Source organism: Oncorhynchus kisutch, linkage group LG17 (assembly GCF_002021735.2).
Source record: "Oncorhynchus kisutch isolate 150728-3 linkage group LG17, Okis_V2, whole genome shotgun sequence".
Classification (NCBI taxonomy): domain Eukaryota; kingdom Metazoa; phylum Chordata; class Actinopteri; order Salmoniformes; family Salmonidae; genus Oncorhynchus; species Oncorhynchus kisutch.
The window spans coordinates 80,877,095-80,896,856 of record NC_034190.2 but is presented as its reverse complement, the minus strand read 5'-3'; the positions used below and the strand labels follow the sequence as shown (position 1 = coordinate 80,896,856).

The 19,762-nt window shown below is 44.2% G+C and overlaps 1 long non-coding RNA gene and 1 pseudogene across 4 annotated transcripts; both read left to right on the top strand.

Moving 5' to 3' along the window:
• The first annotated feature begins 391 nt into the window (after nucleotides 1–391).
• On the top strand, nucleotides 392–8,218 carry LOC109907347 (uncharacterized). 3 transcript variants are annotated; one of them, XR_004203746.1, is made up of 5 exons: nucleotides 392–499; nucleotides 4,940–5,127; nucleotides 5,236–5,369; nucleotides 5,697–5,854; nucleotides 6,091–8,218. It is a non-coding gene; the product is annotated as an uncharacterized LOC109907347 (long non-coding RNA). The 3 variants fall into 3 exon arrangements; XR_004203745.1 differs by having other exon boundaries at nucleotides 394–499; nucleotides 5,697–7,300; XR_004203747.1 differs by having other exon boundaries at nucleotides 396–499; nucleotides 5,236–5,351; nucleotides 5,697–7,300.
• A 1,799-nt stretch (nucleotides 8,219–10,017) lies between these two features.
• Nucleotides 10,018–15,517, top strand: LOC109908372 (RNA-binding protein 15 pseudogene; annotated as a pseudogene). Its single transcript, XR_004203744.1, has one exon. The product of XR_004203744.1 is annotated as an RNA-binding protein 15 pseudogene (transcript).
• The last annotated feature ends 4,245 nt before the right edge of the window (nucleotides 15,518–19,762 follow it).

Below are 19,762 nucleotides of genomic sequence, written 5' to 3'. Positions count from 1 at the left end.
TTTTAACATCTATTTGACTTTTTGTAGCAGATTAGGAGAATTTACAGTAAAGGCTTGGAGAATTAACGTAAGAGGTTAGGAAAATTAGGTTAACGTGCGGAAAGGTAAAGCTGTACAGTGCAATATGAATGTCAATACACACAATAGGCTGACTGGGGAGGTGATTTCACAGTTTCACAGATTTCACAGTTGAGTTTACAACCCTAATATTTGCGTAAATTATTCACAGTTGTGTTCTGTCGGTGTCACCGAGTAGACTGATACCCCCCCCCCCCCCCATTTCATTGCTTCACATTCCAACCTTGTTTAACATTATTTAGTATATATATTGCATGATTACACCAATTTGTAACCTTCTACATCATTTTCAAAGAGGTACTTTTATTTTGAAGGCAAACCGCAAATTCCCCTATTGTGCCTAATCCTTATTGTGGCTAGCTTCACACCACGATCCAGGCGAGCCTCACTGGTCAGATGAAGCTATCTGGCTGCTTTTAAGGTTAGCTTTGGGCGACAGGGTTGCATGTGCTTTCACCCATGGAATTAGCTGTTAGGGGGTCAAAGGTTAGGGGGATTGGATGACCTGAAATATTCTTCTTTTACAAAATGTGATGCTGTTTTCAAATGAAACACAATACCTTGCTCTTGTTAAAGCTTTTTAGAATTGATTGGTTTTTATTCTGAATTGATTTTGATATTTATTTTCATGTACTGAAGTCCAGTTTCAATAGACGAACAACAAGTGGCAACCTAGCTAATACTTACAAGGTTTCCTAAATCATTGCTAAGAATAATGAAAATGACTGCCGTTTCTTTTCTACTGGTTATTGTTTTCAGGCTGGTTGTATTGGTGCTAGCTAGGTACCAAGCTAAATATAGCTAGCTACCCCAGAAGTAGCGGTCTAACAAATAATGCCTTTATAATGCCTTATTACCAACGTGGTATTTTAAACACAACGTTCGTGGACTGTGTGTGCTTGTTTGCAGACTTTTTTGTTGTTGTACAACTTTGACAGTGCTACTGATAGTAGTGGTGGCGCTGGGCTTGCACGTTCAAATTCAGCACACACAACATTCTATAGTAGACTTGTGTTATTTGACGGGTCAAAATTAAAAGCTTATTTAACGCGTAAACTAGTGTTGTTTGACGTGTATCTTTTTTGACATGCAAAGACCTATACGGCAAACGCCGTTCCATAGCTGAGTCACGGAGACAGCAGCACGTCCGCAAGTCGTGACAACTTTTTAACAGTTGGAGGTAGACTATTAAGATGAGTCATTATTTCCCATAAAACATGTTAATTTAACTGATATAATGGCGACAAAGTACTGGAAGACGAATTTAGGCGCTCTAGATAAATTCGCCCATGGATGGTTTAAAGTAAACTACATTCTAATGTCGACTTTTCTCCTGGAAAAGTATCAACAGTATTAAGCGAAGGGTTTTACTCATGCTCAGTTCTAGGGTCTGGAGCGCTTGTGGAAATTTGAGTGGAATTTTGAAATGAAATGAAAACCCTCGCATGCTTGTGTTTTATGGTAAAAAGTCCACAATGAAAATGACATTAAATGTGGAGAATGACAGTCTACATTTGCATCAGTTGGTCATCAAGTAGAAAAATGTCTATGCCATTACAGGCTAATGTAGCCTACCATTTGATACAATAAATATATTGAAATGACGATATCACTTCAGCCATTTCAAATCAATTTGTGCCACTTGTGTAGACTACCTGGAGCTGACAAACGGATGTAATAAATAGCCTATAACTCAGTTTGTTATGCAATTATTAATGGCCATGTTTAGTTATTTCAATTGGAAGTTATCAATTGTGATCATGGTCACAGCTCTATCGTAAATGTATCGTTCTCCACATTTAATGTCAGTTTCATTGTGGACTTCTCCCTGAAATGAGATGTTGGCCTATCAGGGCCTATAGATGCAGGTAGCCTATCTCAGCAAATCACGGCAACGTTGAATTACAATTATGAACCCAGATTTTAATCAGTGCCACTGTACAAAAGGCTGTGAATTATTTGTAGTTAAACAATTCAGTAATGTCAGTTCATCATATCAGAGCTGTAGCTCCGCCCACCTTACCAGCACACAGGCGCTAACACAAAGTAAAACCAAAAGTCCTAATTTACAAGCCTATGCCTATTGGAATAACAAGTCAATCTCGCAAATAGGCCATTTACAACGGTTTGTACTCTCAATACCAAGCACATAATAATGGCACAATTGCCAGAAAATAGCCTAACAGTAATTTTTTTGAAGTCATTCCAAGTGTTTCTTCACAGAGATTGAGATCATCTGTGCTTCTACACCTGCATTGCTTGCTGTTTGGGGTTTTAGGCTGGGTTTCTGTACAGCACTTTGAGATATCAGCTGATGTACGAAGGGCTATATAAATACATTTGATTTGATTTGATTTGTCAATTTCATCACTCAAACTCTCCTATCGAATTTTCCTATAGTTATGCACATGCACAAACTGGATTTATTTACAATAATACATCTGGGTGATTTGAGCCCTGAATACTAATTTGTTGAAAGCCATGGAATATCAGACATGTACCAGGGGAATGACAAAAACATACTTTTTACTATTCTAATTGCGTTGGTAGCCAGTTTATAAAGCAATAAGTGATTCCACGACTAAGGCCAATGTCCTAAGAACAGCGCTTAGCCGTGGTATATTGGCCATATACCACACCTCCTCGGGCCTTATTGCTTAATCATAGCAGTTAAAACCATTTAAATCTACATCCATTGATGGAAAATGATCTGGAGAGTTTAATAAAGGGGATTTATTTTTTCTCTTGAGACATGTTCTTAAAACTCGCAATAATTATTATTTTTATGGAGAACCGAATTTAGCTTCTTAGCCTACTTTGTTAAAAATGTTGATATTCCTTAATTCGCTCAATAGCGTTATAGAAAAAGGCGTTTATTGGATAAATGTGGCAACTCCTCTCTTGCTGCTCTCAAACTTTTTTGGGGGGTTAGTTTTCAGGCCTTGTGGGTGGGTTTTCAGAGTTCATTGGTCTAGAATTTTGAGCGAGATCTGGCAACAGATTATTTAACTTATAATTCACTGTATCACAATTCCAGTGGGTCAGAAGTTTACATACACTAAGTTGATTGTGCCTTTAAACAGCTTTGAAAATTCCAGAAAATGATGTCATGGCTTTAGAGGCTTCTGATAGGCTAGTTGACATCATTTGAGTCAATTGGAGGTGTACCTGTGGATGTATTTCAAGGCCTACCTTCAAACTCAGTGCCTCTTTGCTTGACTTCATGGGGAAATCAAAAGAAACCAGCCAAGACCTCAGAAAAAAATGTAGACCTCCACAAGTCTGGTTCCCACATTCATCTTTACAAACAATAGTACGCAAGTATAAACACCATGGGACCACGCAGCCGTCATACCGCTCAGGAAGGAGACGCGTTCTGTCTCCTAGAGATGAACGCACTTTGGTGCGAAAAGTGCAAATCAATCCCAGAACAGCAAAGGACCTTGTGAAGATGCTGGAGGAAACCGGTACAAAAGTATCTATATCCACAGTAAAACGAGTCCTATATCGACATAACCTGAAAGGCAACTAGGCAAGGAAGAAGCCACTGCTCCAAAACCTCCATAAAAAAGCCAGACTAAGGTTTGCAACTGCACATGGGGACAAAGATCATACTTTTTGGAGAAATGTCCTCTGGTCTGATGAAACAAAAATAGAACTGTTTGGCCATAATGACCATCGTTATTTTTGGAGGAAAAAAGGGGAGGCTTGCAAGCCGAAGAACACCATCCCAACCGTGAAGCACGGGGGTGGTGGCATCATGTTGTGGGGGTGCTTTGCTGCAGGAGGGACTGGTGCACTTAACAAAATAGATGGCATCATGAGGTAGGAAAATTATGTGGATATAATGAAGCAACATCTCAAGACATAAGTCAGGTCAGGCCCAGCATGAGGGATAAAGTTTATCCTTTGTCGGTGAGTGTAGCTATTACGTACATTTTGAACATCTTAGCGGTACATTGTGTTGTATACAGCTGTCAACATTCTGCAAGGAAAGAGCCACTTAATCAATTATATAATCATTGGCGATATTATCCCTTACACAAGAATTCCAAGAGTGATAACTCCGTTCTAGAATGTTGTCATTGATGAGAATGAATGTAATAATCTATTGACATTCAGAATTGACTTAGTTTAGCCATCCAGCTTGTAGTTTCATGACCAGAGACAAATCTTCTAAAGGACACTATTGATTTATTTTGGAGTGGCACTTGCATTCACACAGTCTTTGATATCTAGGATCCTTTCCACAATATAATTGATATGTCAAGTGATTTAAAATCCTAAATGATCAATTAAAAGTTTATGGAAAAACTGCACTTAAATATTATACAGCTGTAATGTCATTAATCAAATCTTATTTATATAGCACAATTCTTACAATGAATGCATTTCAAGGTGTTTAGTTGTTGGATGGGGTGTTGTCTGTGAAATGGGCCTAAGATTACAAAGAGGAGGACTGCTGGCCAGTGCCCAAAATCCTTATGTTCCATCCCTGCATGTTAGTATCTTTCAGACGATCCCTCTATCACTGTTAGTCCTCTATGGTGACCTCCCGGCTGAGGGTTGGAACGTTTCCTCTTGAGAATTAGAATCAGTAGTACAGTTGGATACCTCATTGCAATACTTCACCATTTCGGGCAAATTGTACCCTAGACTGTCCTGATCTATCTGATAATTCCAGATAATTCCTCCATCCCGGTAGAAACGTCCCATTCACATAGTAGGATGTTTAGATGTGCAGGTATTTCAACTGTTACTATAGTAAAATCTGTAGGTTTATGGTATTTGAATATAACTGTTACCATTTTAGTAATCAACTTAGCTAGCTTGTAAAAGTATTTAATTTTTTGTCTTTCAGAAGGCTGGATCTGAAACCCAGTGACAACACTCGGGTCTGTAGCTGCCATTTTCCTGACGGGAAAGAGAAAGGGCCCTGTATTTACCAGTAGGAGAGAAAGATCCAGAACTGTTGATTGGGGAAACAAGAACAAACAATGAGGCATGACGATTGGGTGTTCAGGGATACAACTTGTCACATTGTCCGTGGTGGGTTTGTGTTATGATAAACAAGGCATTTTCTGTCCAGATAAAGATGTTGATACGGCATTTAAAAAAAAGACCCACCACTGACCAAATGTCTCTTTGTTTTTCCAGTCCCAACAGGACTGGATCCTTCAGACCATCCGGGACATCCTGTTCCAGTGGGATGTGAGCGTCCAGTTGCAGAGACTACAGCACATCGAGCCTGTGGACGGACAGCTCAGTAACACGTAAAATATGATACAATAGTGTGTAAAACATTGAATTTGTAGATGCATCGAAATTTTGATTGTATGTCCCCCCCCCCCCCCCCCCCCCCGTGTTTTAGACATGAGGCGTGACTAGTCAGAAGATCAGGCTCACCTCATAACAAATATAAAATGATAAAATGCAATGTGAATTGTGTTGTACTACTGAATGAATCTCCAGCCTTTGTGATTTAATGTTTGTTAACTACATTACTTGAGTTGGCTGCTTTTGAGCAAAACTTGTATGTAATATAACCTATCCTGGAAGGTGTGTGTGTGTGTGCACTACGTGGAATATTTTTAGACCGTTGTCTTCCCTGAAAACAGGTGCTGACAGGAGGAACAATATGTGTCTGTCAAAGGTCGTCACGCTGGATGGGGATGGAGGCTTTGGTGGTCCACACAACGACGCAGCAGGAATCTCTTCCAGTGGTGTGGACCTGATCCTGGATCGGTTGCAAGTACGGATGGTCTTCACGAAGGCTGTAAGACCCTACTTCCCTACGACCCTAAGAGGACTGGCCACCCCACACAGCCTGGTTCCTCTCTAGGTTTCTTCCTAGGTTTTGGCCTTTCTAGGGAGTTTTTCCTAGCCGCCGTGCTTCTACACCTGCATTGCTTGCTGTTTGGGGTTTTAGGCTGGGTTTCTGTACAGCACTTTGAGATATCAGCTGATGTACGAAGGGCTATATAAATACATTTGATTTGATTTACTTCCTAGATATAGAAATCCTTTGACTTCACTGCCTCTTCAATGGTACAGTAAGGGCCCGTGCACCATATGGACCCTTGACCTCCAGCACTGCTGTGGAGCCCACCAGACCATCCAGTGAGGCACCTAGGATCCCAGACCTTGTGACCCCAAAGCCCTGACTCCTGCACATCCATCCTTGTAGACATTTTGAATGCCTTGATGAACTCCTCTTTGTTAACTGTGGCCCACTTTACAGACATCACCCCATCCAACAACTGTGATCTGAGGACTCTTTTTATTTATTTTATTTTTTAATCAGCGACGGAGTAATGCACTTAGCCCTAACCACTGTCCCATAATTGCTGTCCGTCAACTTTCCTCTCCTCATGATGTGCCAGTTGAGGTCGGTGTGCTGTCCAACTGTTGCCTGCCGTATAACCTCCTGCTGCTCATCCGACAGAGTCATGCCAGCCAGGATGCCTGCATGCCCCAGTGAGGGCAGCGATTGTTCTGGCTCAGGTTTAAGGAGACATGCCATTCCACTGAACCGGTTCCTTAGTCACTGAAGAACCTCCTCTGTGGGCTCTCGGGACAGTGGGTTTTAGTCTTCAGCCAGGTACAGATCCTCCACTGACTGCACCTGGTTGGGCACGGCTGGCTTCCTTCACTCGCATTCCATATCCGTACGGACAATATTGGTAAACACCAAAATAGGCTTCATGGCTACACTGATGAGCTCGATGGAGACATTCCCATGTGGTAGAGAGAATCCCCTGTTCACCTATAGAGACCTGACAACAGGAAGTGGTCAACTATAGAGACCTGTCAACAGGAAGTGGTCACCTCTAGAGACCTGCCTACAGGAAGGATGTTAAGTGCTACATGACTTTCAGTGCACGACTTTAAACATCTTGAAATTAATTTGTTGTAAAAAATGTGCTATATAAATGAAGTTCCATTTGATTGATGACATTACATCTGTAGAATGTGTCCACTGTGGCGGACTACAGACAACATGAACAGTATATGAATAGAAAAGGTGTGTACAGCAGTAGAATAATGTAAAAATATTTTACAATCCAGGTGTGCAAAGCTCAGACTTACCCAGAAAGAGTCACAGCTGTAATTGCTGCCAAAGGTGATTCTAACATGTATTGACTCAGGGTTGTGAATCCTTATGTAAATGAGTTATTTCTGTATTTCATTTTCAATACATTTGCAAAAAATTCTACAAAAACATGCTTTCACTTTGTCATTATGGAGTATTGTGGTAGATGGGTTACCAGTGTTCAATGACTATGTACATAGGGAAAAGCAGTCTCTAAGGTTCAGGGTAGAGTACCATGTGGTAGCTGGCTAGTAACAGTAACTAAGGGTGTTTTCACACAGTCCTCTTTAAAATAACCGATCTCAGTCTTCTTAAAAGTGAACTGGGGTATAAAGAAAAGAAGAAGAAGGTAAATAACTCCGTTCTCTTTGTATTCACACTGCCTTTGCATGAGGACTCAACTCTTTTGCCAGTTCACTTCACCTATTTTGTGGACTGAGTTCTCTTTGTATTCACACTGCCTTTGCATGAGGACTCAACTCTTTTGCCAGTTCACTTCACCTATTTTGTGGACTGAGTCCTCTTTGTATTCACACTGCCTTTGCATGAGGACTCAACTCTTTTGCCAGTTCACTTCACCTATTTTGTGGACCGAGTCCTCTTTGTATTCACACTGCCTTTGCATGAGGACTCAACTCTTTTGCCAGTTCACTTCACCTATTTTGTGGACCGAGTCCTCTTTGTATTCACACTGCCTTTGCATGAGGACTCAACTCTTTTGCCAGTTCACTTCACCTATTTTGTGGACCGAGTCCTCTTTGCATTCACATTGCTATGTTTATAAAGGACCCAGGATATTTTTCCATCATGCACTCTGGGTTTTTTACAAAGTGCAGGGAAAGCCATTCAGTCAGAATGTGTTATTGGACAGCTAGATATACCTACTTACATGTATGAAGCTAATGGATTGCATTTAGTTAAAATATGAGACATAATAATTGCAAATAGAAGATACTATTAACATGTACATCTGATTGGTAACAGAATAAATAGTAATATAATGACTGCAGAATAAATAATGTTGTAATTGAAAATTGTACACCCAAGGTAGGTTACTGCCCATTTAAGAGCCAGAATAGAATTAGAATTGCTAGAATTAAGCAATAAAGCACGAAGGGGTGTGGTATATGGCCAATATACCACGGCTAAGGGATGTTCTTAGGCAAGACGCAGCACGGAGTGCCTGGACACAGCCATTAGCCGTGGTCCAAACACACTAAGATAGTCGTGAAGATGGCACGACGAAGCCTATTCCCCCTCAGGAGACTGAAAAGATGTGTCATGGGTCCTCAGGTCCTCAAAAGGTTCTACAGCTGCACCATCAAGAGCATCCGGACTGGTTGCATCACTGCCTGGTATGGCAACTGCTTGGCCTCCAACCGCAAGGCACGACAGAGGGTAGTGCGTACAGCCCAGTACATCACTTGGGCCAAGCTTCCTGCCATCCAGGACCTCTATATCAGGCGGTGTCAGAGGAAGGCCCTAAAAATGGTCAAAGACTCTAACCACCCTAGTCATAGACTGTTCTCTCTGCTAACGCACGGCAAGCGAGACTGTCCTCTCTGCTAACGCACGGCAAGCGAGACTGTCCTCTCTGCTAACGCACGGCAAGCGAGACTGTCCTCTCTGCTAACGCACGGCAAGCGGTACAGGAGCACGAAGTCGAGGTCCAAAGGGCTTCTTAACAGCTACCCCCAAGTCATAAGACTCCTGAACAGCTAATCAAAGGGCTACCCAGACCCGAGGACCCCTCTTTGACGCTGCTGCTACTCTCTGTTTATAATCTATGCATAGTAACTTTAACTCTACCTACATGTACATACCTCAATTACCTCAACTAACTGCTGTCCCCGCACATTGACTCTCTACTGGTACCCCTGTATAAAGCCTCTTTACTGTTATTTTACTGCTGCTGTTTAATTATTTGTTACTTTTATTTTCTGTTTTCTATTTTTTACTTAACACTTATTGTATTTTATTAACTTAAAGCATTGTTGGTTAAGGGCTTGTAAGTAAGCATTTCACTGTCACCTGTTGTATTCAACGCATGTGACAAGCACAATTTGATTTGATTTTTCACAATCCCCTGAGGTGCCTTATTGCTATTACCAATGTAGTTAAAGCAGTAAAAATACATGTTTTGTCATACCAGTGGTATACGTCTGATACACCACGGCTGTCAGCCAATCAGCAGTCAGGGTTCCAACCACCCAGTTTATAATAGATTTTAGATCACATGAACTTAAAACTCCACACATTTTGGAATTTCTTTGTGTACTTGACAATCGCTAACCAATATCCAAAAACAGCACACGTTTCTTTTTCGCGAACCTGGACATCATCATCACCACCAATGTGAGGGTTTATGGCAGGGAAAACGGTGTAGCAGGAATCTAGTGTGTGTGGCGGGAATAATGACAAGCGATCCTGGGGTGCTTTGCATTCACATTGCGCTATAAAAAGGTAACCCGGAATTTAAGCGAACCGAACTCAGAACACCTCTTGAATTGGACACAGTCGGGTTCGCTTCGGGGGCTCTTTTGAGGGGTCTGAGTTCCTTTGGAATGTTCGCACTGCACAAAAAAATAAGCGAACAGCACTGAGTTCACAGAAATTGGCTGAAAGGGACCAAGTGTGAAAACACCCAAAGGTTCAGGGCAAATCATTTGTTGTTTCATTCCATATGAGCAACTAGCTATTTGAATAAAGTGAATAACAAAATATAAAAACGTAAGGCTCTATGCAACATTGTATATAGCCCAAAATAAATAATGCCCCAGTTTCTGTCATTTACGATTTGACTGACATACACTGTAAATGTGTAGTTGTTTCTTCCACCCACTATTTCCTCCAATCAGCTCGAAGGGGCGGGCTCTGACAGTATTCCAGACAAAATGGCGGATGTTGTTGTTTTGCCGCAGGGTCAGTGCTAATCGGAGTTCGCCTTTTCACTGATTTACTGTAAGAAAATACATACATAATATCGTTGGCGACAACCTTCATCATTGTAAGGGTTTGCGAGGTGGACTGTAATGAAAGGCAAAGAAAGGTCGCCGATTAAAAAGCGCTCTCGGGTTTTGGATGATATCCGAGACAGGGGAGGAGGCCATCCGCCCAGCAAGAAAATGGGGGCTATCTCCGTTTCCAGTGGGAGCAATAATGGAAATAGCTCGACTAAAAGTGACGCAGGATCTACAAGAAGGAGTTTGTTGGGCGAAAAGAGAGACAGGGATTTTGACGGGCATGTTTCCAGTCGATCCGGCGTGAGTAACCATAGTTATCCCGGTGCTGTTGCTAGCGCTATCGGTAAGAACCACAACTTGGGCTTGCCTCTCGATTTAGCCACTGCAAGGACTAGTAATTCTCGTGGCGAGCGTGCTCTGCCTCCCCCCAACAACAACGAAAGTGAGTACAAAACTCTTAAAATCAGTGAATTGGGAACTCAGTTGAGCGATGAAGACATCGAAGACGGACTTTTCCACGAATTCAAAAAATTTGGGGACGTGAGTGTCAAAATAAGCCGCAGCAACGACGAGAGAATCGCGTTTGTCAACTTCAGAAAGCCCGAGGATGCCAGAGCAGCTAAACACGCCCGGGGTAGGTTAGTACTTTATGACCGTCCTCTGAAAATCGACGCAGTGTACATAAACAGACGGAGAAGTCGCTCTCCAGTTGAGAGAGTTGACAGAGACCCTTATGTTGGAGCCCCAGGGCACAGACACCTTCACACCCAGAGACCCCTCTCCCCATCAGGGCTTGGATACAGAGACTACAGACTACAGCAGCTGGCACTTGGGCGCCTCCCTCCTCCCCCACTTCCCCCTTTGCCCAGAGACCTAGAACGGGAGAGGGAGTTTGCCCTGTTTGAAGCCAGGTCACGCCCAGGTCCTGCTTTCATTGCAGAGAGAGCTGCTGCTTTCCGCGAGGAGGATTTTATCTCTCCCGAGGATGACCAAAGAGCTAACAGAACGCTGTTTCTGGGCAACTTGGACATTACAGTCACAGAGACGGACCTGAGGAGGGCGTTTGACAGGTTTGGGGTGATAACAGAGGTGGATATTAAGCCCACACGAGGACAGACCAGCACATACGGATTTCTGAAGTTTGAGAACCTAGACATGGCCCACCGCGCCAAACTCACCATGTCTGGGAAGATAGTGGGCCGTAACCCCATAAAGATTGGCTATGGTAAGGCCACCCCTACCACACGCCTATGGGTGGGTGGGCTCGGACCCTGGGTCCCCCTAGCAGCATTGGCCAGAGAGTTTGACCGCTTTGGTACAATAAGGACCATTGACTACAGAAAGGGGGACACCTGGGCTTACATACAGTACGAGAGCCTTGACGCTGCTCAGGCTGCGTGCACTCACATGCGTGGCTTCCCTCTGGGGGGGCCCGAGAGGAGACTCAGGGTGGACTTTGCAGACACAGAGCACCACTACCAGCAGCAGTTCCTTCAGCCTCTTCCTCTACCCCCCTTCGACATGGTGGCAGAGGCTTTCATCCACCGAGCCACAGCTGAGCCCCTGAGGGACAGAGAAAGGACTCCACCGCCGCTCCACTTCAGAGAGAGAGATCTGGGCTTCCCCGGGGCTGAGTGGCCCCCTAACCCGGCTATGCGTGAACGAGTACGTCCCGGGGTCTTTGAGCTGCCAGATCACCTGCAGCGGGACCGGCGGCCGGGGGGGAGGGAGCCCTGGTCTCTGGAGCGTGAGCTGGTGGGGCGCGGCGGTGACCCGGGACGGAAACGACGCCTCATGGACGACGGTCGCCATCTTGATGTCTCTCCTGATAGCACTGACCGCACGGCACGCCGGCGCAGAGGTGGCCCATCCCCAGACGGTAGCCCCGACGGAGGCCGCTTCAGTGACTCAGAGCGCCCCCCTCGCGGCGACGACAGACCCTCCCCTGGACGCGACCGCCGCCCCAGTCTGGAGCGTCCTGGCGGAGGAGACAGGAGATTGAAGAACCAGGGGAATCTCGCTGAGAGAGGGGCCTCCAGCAGTGGCCTCACATCTTCAACAGGGGAACGGAAACGTAAAGCCGGCGACAGCAGCAGCAGAGGACCTGGAGCTAAGAGGGATCGCTCCTCAGACCAGGGCGGCTCTAAAGGCAGTCAGTCATCCAAGCTGAGCCTGGCCTGGCACGGCATGCTCCTCCTGAAGAACAGCAACTTCCCCGCCAACATGCACCTCCTGGAGGGTCACCAGGGCGTGGCCAAGGACCTCCTCGTCGACGGCCCCACGGGGAGACAGGTGGGCGAACTCAAGATCACCCAGCGTCTCCGCCTCGACCAGCCCAAGCTGGACGAGGTCTCCAGACGCATCAAAGCGGCCGGCCCCGGTGGCTACGCTGTCCTCCTGGCGGTTCCCGGTTCCGGTGGCGAGGATGTGTCGTCGACGGACCCTGCAGCTTCCACCCAGCGTCCTCTCCGCAATCTGGTGTCCTACCTGAAACAGAAGCAGGCAGCCGGAGTCATCAGCCTGCCCGTTGGAGGCAGCCGGGATAAGGACCACCAGGGTGTTCTCCATGCGTTCCCTCCCTGTGAGTTCTCACAGCAGTTCATTGATGCCTCGGCTAAAGCTCTGGCCAAAACCGACGAGGACTATCTGGTGATGGTCGTGGTGCGAGGGCCATCATAACTACAATCAGAGAGGAAGCAGGACATCAGTGATATTGTACAAAAGAAAAAAAGATGTCTGTAACTACTATTGCATGCTGTGTGTTGAGTTCAGCTCCATGGGGTACTACTACTAGAGTAGGGGTATGATGGGGTACTACTATAGAGTAGGGGTATGATGGGGTACTACTAGATGGGGTACTACTAGAGTAGGGGTATGATGGGGGCGTAGGCTATGTCACTATTTGTTCCACTAAAATAAATATGAAATGCCCTCTTGAAAGTCAACAAATGTGTAGGAAAATTGTGCAACCCTGTTTTATTAAATAAGTGTGTGCTCATTTCCAGACAGTATTATAAAAGGGGGACATTCTAGAAATACAATCTAACTTGAAATGAGGTAAAATAGCACCCGTTTTCAATTAGGAAAACTTGAATCAACCGCTGTGTATGAGAAGGCTCCATTCCAACATTTGGTCCACTGTTAGTGTTCCATTGATCGTATTATATACAGATCCTTCAGAAAGTATTCACACCCCTTGATTAATTCCACATTTTTCTTGTGTTACAGCCTGAATTTAAAATGGATTTAAAAGAAGTTTGTCTCTCCCATCTACACACAATACCCAATACACAATACAAAGTGAAAACATGTTTTTAGAAATTTTGCCAAATTTAATTGAAAATTAAATACAGAATGATCTCATTTACATGAGTATTCACACCCCGTAGTCAATACTTTGTTTCTAAGTACCTTTAGCAGCAATTACAGCTGTGAGTCTTTCTGGGGTCAGTCTCTAAGAACTTTCCACTCTGTTTATTATGCTTCCTTCTCTTCTCGCTGTCAGTTAGGTTAGTAACTACTACGTTGTTGATCCACCCTCTGTCATTAAAACATCATGTTAAACACTATTATTGCACACAGTGAGTCCATGCAACTTATTATGTGACTTGTTAAGCACATTTTTTACTCCTGGACGTATTTAGGCTTGCCATAACAAAGGGGTTGAATACTTATTTTTTCACGACATTTCAGATTTTCATTTTTTTATTAATTTGTAAAAAATAAAAAAAATAAAAAAAGATAATTCCACTTTGCCGTTATGTGGTATTGTGTGTAGGCCAGTGACACATCTCAATGGAATCCATTTTAAATTCAGGCTGTAACACAAGAAAATGTGGGGAAAGTCAAGGGGTGTGAATACTTTCTAGAAGGCTCTGTAGATTAGGCTGCTTTATGCTTCATTACAATCATTTCATGTCATTTACAGTTAATTATATATTTTTCACCTCAAGGCCCTTTCTAAAAGTCCTGAATTATGAAGCCACATGTCACATTTTGAGAAAGATACCACCAGATCTGTTTGACGAGGATATAAATCATATTTCCATTTCTCACAAAAAAAAGTATTTGGGGACAATTATGTTGGGATATGTCATTACTTGACAACATTGACTTCCTGTCTTTCTGTAATACATGAAAATGGTTCAAACCTAGGAATCGAATGTCCCTATGCACAGTAGGCTATCTGTGGTTAGGTTAGCCCACACCTCTTATGGTTAAGGAATGGTTCATGACACTACAAAATGTGCCGAGACAATGGGGTTTAGTTGCTGAGTGTAAACTCAACCTAACTTGTCTGTGGTGTGAATATAGTGTATTCAATTGGTTTCCAAATGTGTTTTAATGTTTAAGCTACTCACCAGTAATACTTGGGCGTATTGAGAGGCTGAATGAGAAATATAGAGGTGATTTTTGCCCAGCTAATATACTGTAGGATGGGCCCATCAATGCAATGACGCAACAAACACACAGCCCACTAAGAGAGATGCTAAGGGTAGATTTTATTGTGTGCATTTTCTTTAGCACCACCTGACCCTTGGTAGTAACTTGTGACCTATAACCTTTGACCTATAATGTGTGGTAAAATTACACTAGAGATAAAAAACAAACTGAAGCTTTTGTTGTTGTTGACATTTGTTGGTCCGGTTTCATTCAATTAATATACCAATGTTTGTTGCCAAGTTTGTCTGAATATGACAGTATTTTATTGGTAATCATTGCTAACAAATGATTTACGTTAATCCTAATGATCAATCAGTTAAAAGGCTATTCAACATTTGGAGAAACTGATCATTTTAGGTTTTTTTTGTTGAAGAAAACTTAAATTGTAAGTTTGATAAGTTTTTAGTGCTATTATTTTTTAGTATTTTTAAACCACAATGTTTTCCCCTTTTGCGGCCAGCAGAAAACAGCTAGATTTGTCAGACTTAAAAGCCTACTGTTGGTAACATTTTATGGCAGTTTTTTTTAAAACTGATTTGTAGTTTTAGGATGTTTTAAGAGGAGGTTGGTCTGGTTTATCTGTTTGAAAAACTGTATGAGAAAAAAAAATCTGTATTTGTCTCACCGCCTCAACTGTGGACTTCCTATGGCTCAAACCTCACAGGAAACTCTGAAGAGAAGGAAACTACTTAGTATTTGTGTGTTTTCACTGAGAAAGCAGCTTTTAAGTTGTCTTCTTTTGTGTCCTGTTTTAAATGGAGTAATATGACCCTCTGGCTTTGTGCTGTGTACCTGGTTTCATTGGGAACACAAGAAAAGGGGAAATCCTCTTCCCACACTGCGCTTACTGCCAAGCTGTTTAACACACACAGAGACAAAGTGCATTTATGCACTTATTTGTCCTCCGAATATCAATAAATGTTCATTTGTTGGAAACTTGTTTCTGCCGTGGAAATGAATTGAAGAGCGAGAACTGTTGTGACTATCTCGTCTGTTGTGTTTCCAAAAAAAGGAATTGTGTTTATCACTTTGAATTGTGGCACAAGAAAAGGGAACCAAACATCGTTTTGCCGATTGTTAGCGCCGAGGAGACTAGGAGAGACGTCTGCGTGATGATCACCTGTGTGTGTGTTTTCTCTCACACACACACACACACACACATATACACACACACACACTTTTCAGGAGCTGTTGATGACCTGTTGAGCTAACATGAGCTGTTGATGACCTGACAGGAGCAGTTGATGACCTGTTGAGCTAACATGAGCTGTTGATGACCTGACAGGAGCTGTTCAGAAGTTGTGGCTGATTAATAGCATACCTTTTGACCCCAGTAACGTTTACCCCTCGCCTCCAGGGCTGGCCCCCTGTGTTAGTCCTACTGCTCTAGCAGGTGAATCACAGGATCCATGGCGGAGTCCCCGCTGTGACCAAACCCCACTGTGTATGCTATGGCTCCTGTTTGTCTGCAACCTCCAGCCCATGTCCTGCTCTGCAGTGTGAAACACACAGTAGGAGGCTGACACGCTAGTGCAGAATGTGGGAGAACAGGGCTGGATTTGCAGTGCCCCCCTTGCTCTCACTGTTCTCTTCAATAAGGTTTTTCTCTGTTTGAGTTGACCACAGCCTGGGCTGTGGCTGTGGGCTGTGTCCACAGTTCCCTACACAAGCAGAGGTCCTGTCACCGGCTGCCACGCATAATGCACCTCTTTTGGGTTTTCAGTTTCTTAACTCGCATAGCAACTCTACTTTACCACTACAAGCTGTTGCGCTGCTGAGGGAGTCACCTTGACCTGTGACCTTTTCAAAGTGACCGTACAACATTACAACGGTTCTCCCAGAAGAATGATTACTTGTTACAATCATCATTTTGATTTCTTCAGTTTATGATTTGACTCCCATGTATGCAGTGAATGGATGGAGGATCGCCCCCCTTTTCATGAATAGGAATATTGATTATTGTTGCTGCTTTTTATTGATTGAATCTTTTTCCTGAAAGAAAGGATCAGGAGTATGTTGTTCTGCTCAGGTTTCCCCTGACAACCGCAGAACAACATCATCTACGTCACGTTTCACTTGAACAAGGGAACGTAAGCAAGAAAAGGCAAAATGAGCCGTTTGAAACTCAATTTCCCTCAACATTTTCACAGGTTGTGAAAGGATCCGTATTGTTTCATTTTGTGACAGTTCAACCAAGAGCCCCCTTCGTTTTAAAGTCCCCTCATCTAATGAAGAAATACTTCCTTATATTTATCACATATAGCTTCTCTCAGTACAAGGGCAGTAATAGCAGAGCTTAAATCCCGCCTGCTCCCGGTGCTGAAAAAAAGAAACTGGAGAAATGCTGCCCTCTAGAGGATCACGAAGGATCTGCATTCTGCACGCCCCCATGTTTTGCACCTGCTGACAGACAGGACCAGGGGAGCTGCTATCACTACTGTAGTGCCATAGGGAGTCACTACACTACACTGATGGCATAGAGAGACAGCTTGTTGCTGTCACTGCAGAGCCCGTTCGTGAGTTAGGAGGAGGGAGGCTGCTGCTGTCTGACCTTAAGAAGTGTGGAGGAAGCAGAGGTACGTATATTACCAATATTATGCTACAGTAAGTATGGTACCATATAAGGGGTTCTCTTCTTACCTAGCACCTACAGTCCATTCAGTCTAGCTTGGTAGTCCACTCAAAATACAACCTAACATGATTTTCTACCTCCCTTAGGTGTAACCCATTCACTACAAAGTTTTTTGTTGTTGTAAATAATGTGCTTACTCATTACAACCATAGGTTGACAGCCATAGGTCGACAGTAGTGTCAGGAAAACACTGGGTCTATTCTCCAACTCTACATAGTCGTTAATATAAACGTTTGTGCAGTAAGTGACTAGCAACACAGCTCAGACACCCATGTATACCCCACAAGACAGTCCACCAGGCGTCTCTTCACGGTCCCCAAGTCCAGAACAGACTGGGAAACGCAGAGTATTACACAGAGCCACGACTACATGGAACTATTCCACAGTCAAGTAACTCAAGCAAGCAGTAGAATCAGATTTATGAAACGAATAAAACTATACCTTATGGAACAGCGTGGACTGAAGAGACACACACACTACACTACACGTACATTGTAATGTTGTAATATTGTTGTGTTATAAATCTTGTATTGTTGATATGTAGTGGTATAGAGTAGTGGTGTAATAATGTGTTGTATGATGTACTGTTTAATTTAGATTTTTAAAATGTATTTAATTGCCTTAATCCTGTTTGGACCGGAGGAAGAGTAGCTGCTGCCTTGGCAGGAACCAATGGGGATCCATAATAAACCCCAGGAAGAGTAGCTGCTGCCTTGGCAGGAACCAATGGGGATCCATAATAAACCCCAGGAAGAGTATCTGCTGCCTTGGCAGGAACCAATGGGGATCCATAATAAACCCCAGGAAGAGTAGCTGCTGCCTTGGCAGGAACCAATGGGGATCCATAATAAACCCCAGGAAGAGTAGCTGCTGCCTCGGCAGGAACCAATGGGGATCCATAATAAACCGCAGGAAGAGTAGCTGCTGCCTTGGCAGGAACCAATGGGGATCCATAATAAACCCCAGGAAGAGTAGCTGCTGCCTTGGCAGGAACCAATGGGGATCCATAATAAACCCCAGGAAGAGTAGCTGCTGCCTTGGCAGGAACCAATGGGGATCCATAATAAACCCCAGGAAGAGTAGCTGCTGCCTTGGCAGGAACCAATGGGGATCCATAATAAACCCCAGGAAGAGTAGCTGCTGCCTTGGCAGGAACCAATGGGGATCCATAATAAACCCCAGGAAGAGTAGCTGCTTCCTTGGCAGGAACCAATGGGGATCCATAATAAACCCCAGGAAGAGTAGCTGCTGCCTTGGCAGGAACCAATGGGGATCCATAATAAACCCCAGGAAGAGTAGCTGCTGCCTTGGCAGGAACCAATGGGGATCCATAATAAACCCCAGGAAGAGTAGCTGCTGCCTTGGCAGGAACCAATGGGGATCCATAATAAACCCCAGGAAGAGTAGCTGCTGCCTTGGCAGGAACCAATGGGGATCCATAATAAACCCCAGGAAGAGTAGCTGCTGCCTCGGCAGGAACCAATGGGGATCCATAATAAACCGCAGGAAGAGTAGCTGCTGCCTTGGCAGGAACCAATGGGGATCCATAATAAACCCCAGGAAGAGTAGCTGCTGCCTTGGCAGGAACCAATGGGGATCCATAATAAACCCCAGGAAGAGTAGCTGCTGCCTTGGCAGGAACCAATGGGGATCCATAATAAACCCCAGGAAGAGTAGCTGCTGCCTTGGCAGGAACCAATGGGGATCCATAATAAACCCCAGGAAGAGTAGCTGCTGCCTTGGCAGGAACCAATGGGGATCCATAATAAACCCCAGGAAGAGTAGCTGCTGCCTTGGCAGGAACCAATGGGGATCCATAATAAACCCCAGGAAGAGTAGCTGCTGCCTCGGCAGGAACCAATGGGGATCCATAATAAACCGCAGGAAGAGTAGCTGCTGCCTTGGCAGGAACCAATGGGGATCCATAATAAACCCCAGGAAGAGTAGCTGCTGCCTTGGCAGGAACCAATGGGGATCCATAATAAACCCCAGGAAGAGTAGCTGCTGCCTTGGCAGGAACCAATGGGGATCCATAATAAACCCCAGGAAGAGTAGCTGCTGCCTCGGCAGGAACCAATGGGGATCCATAATAAACCGCAGGAAGAGTAGCTGCTGCCTTGGCAGGAACCAATGGGGATCCATAATAAACCCCAGGAAGAGTAGCTGCTGCCTTGGCAGGAACCAATGGGGATACATAATAAACCCCAGGAAGAGTAGCTGCTGCCTTGGCAGGAACCAATGGGGATCCATAATAAACCCCAGGAAGAGTAGCTGCTGCCTTGGCAGGAACCAATGGGGATCCATAATAAACCCCAGGAAGAGTAGCTGCTTCCTTGGCAGGAACCAATGGGGATCCATAATAAACCCCAAGGAAGAGTAGCTGCTGCCTTGGCAGGAACCAATGGGGATCCATAATAAACCCCAGGAAGAGTAGCTGCTGCCTTGGCAGGAACCAATGGGGATCCATAATAAACCCCAGGAAGAGTAGCTGCTGCCTTGGCAGGAACCAATGGGGATCCATAATAAACCCCAGGAAGAGTAGCTGCTGCCTTG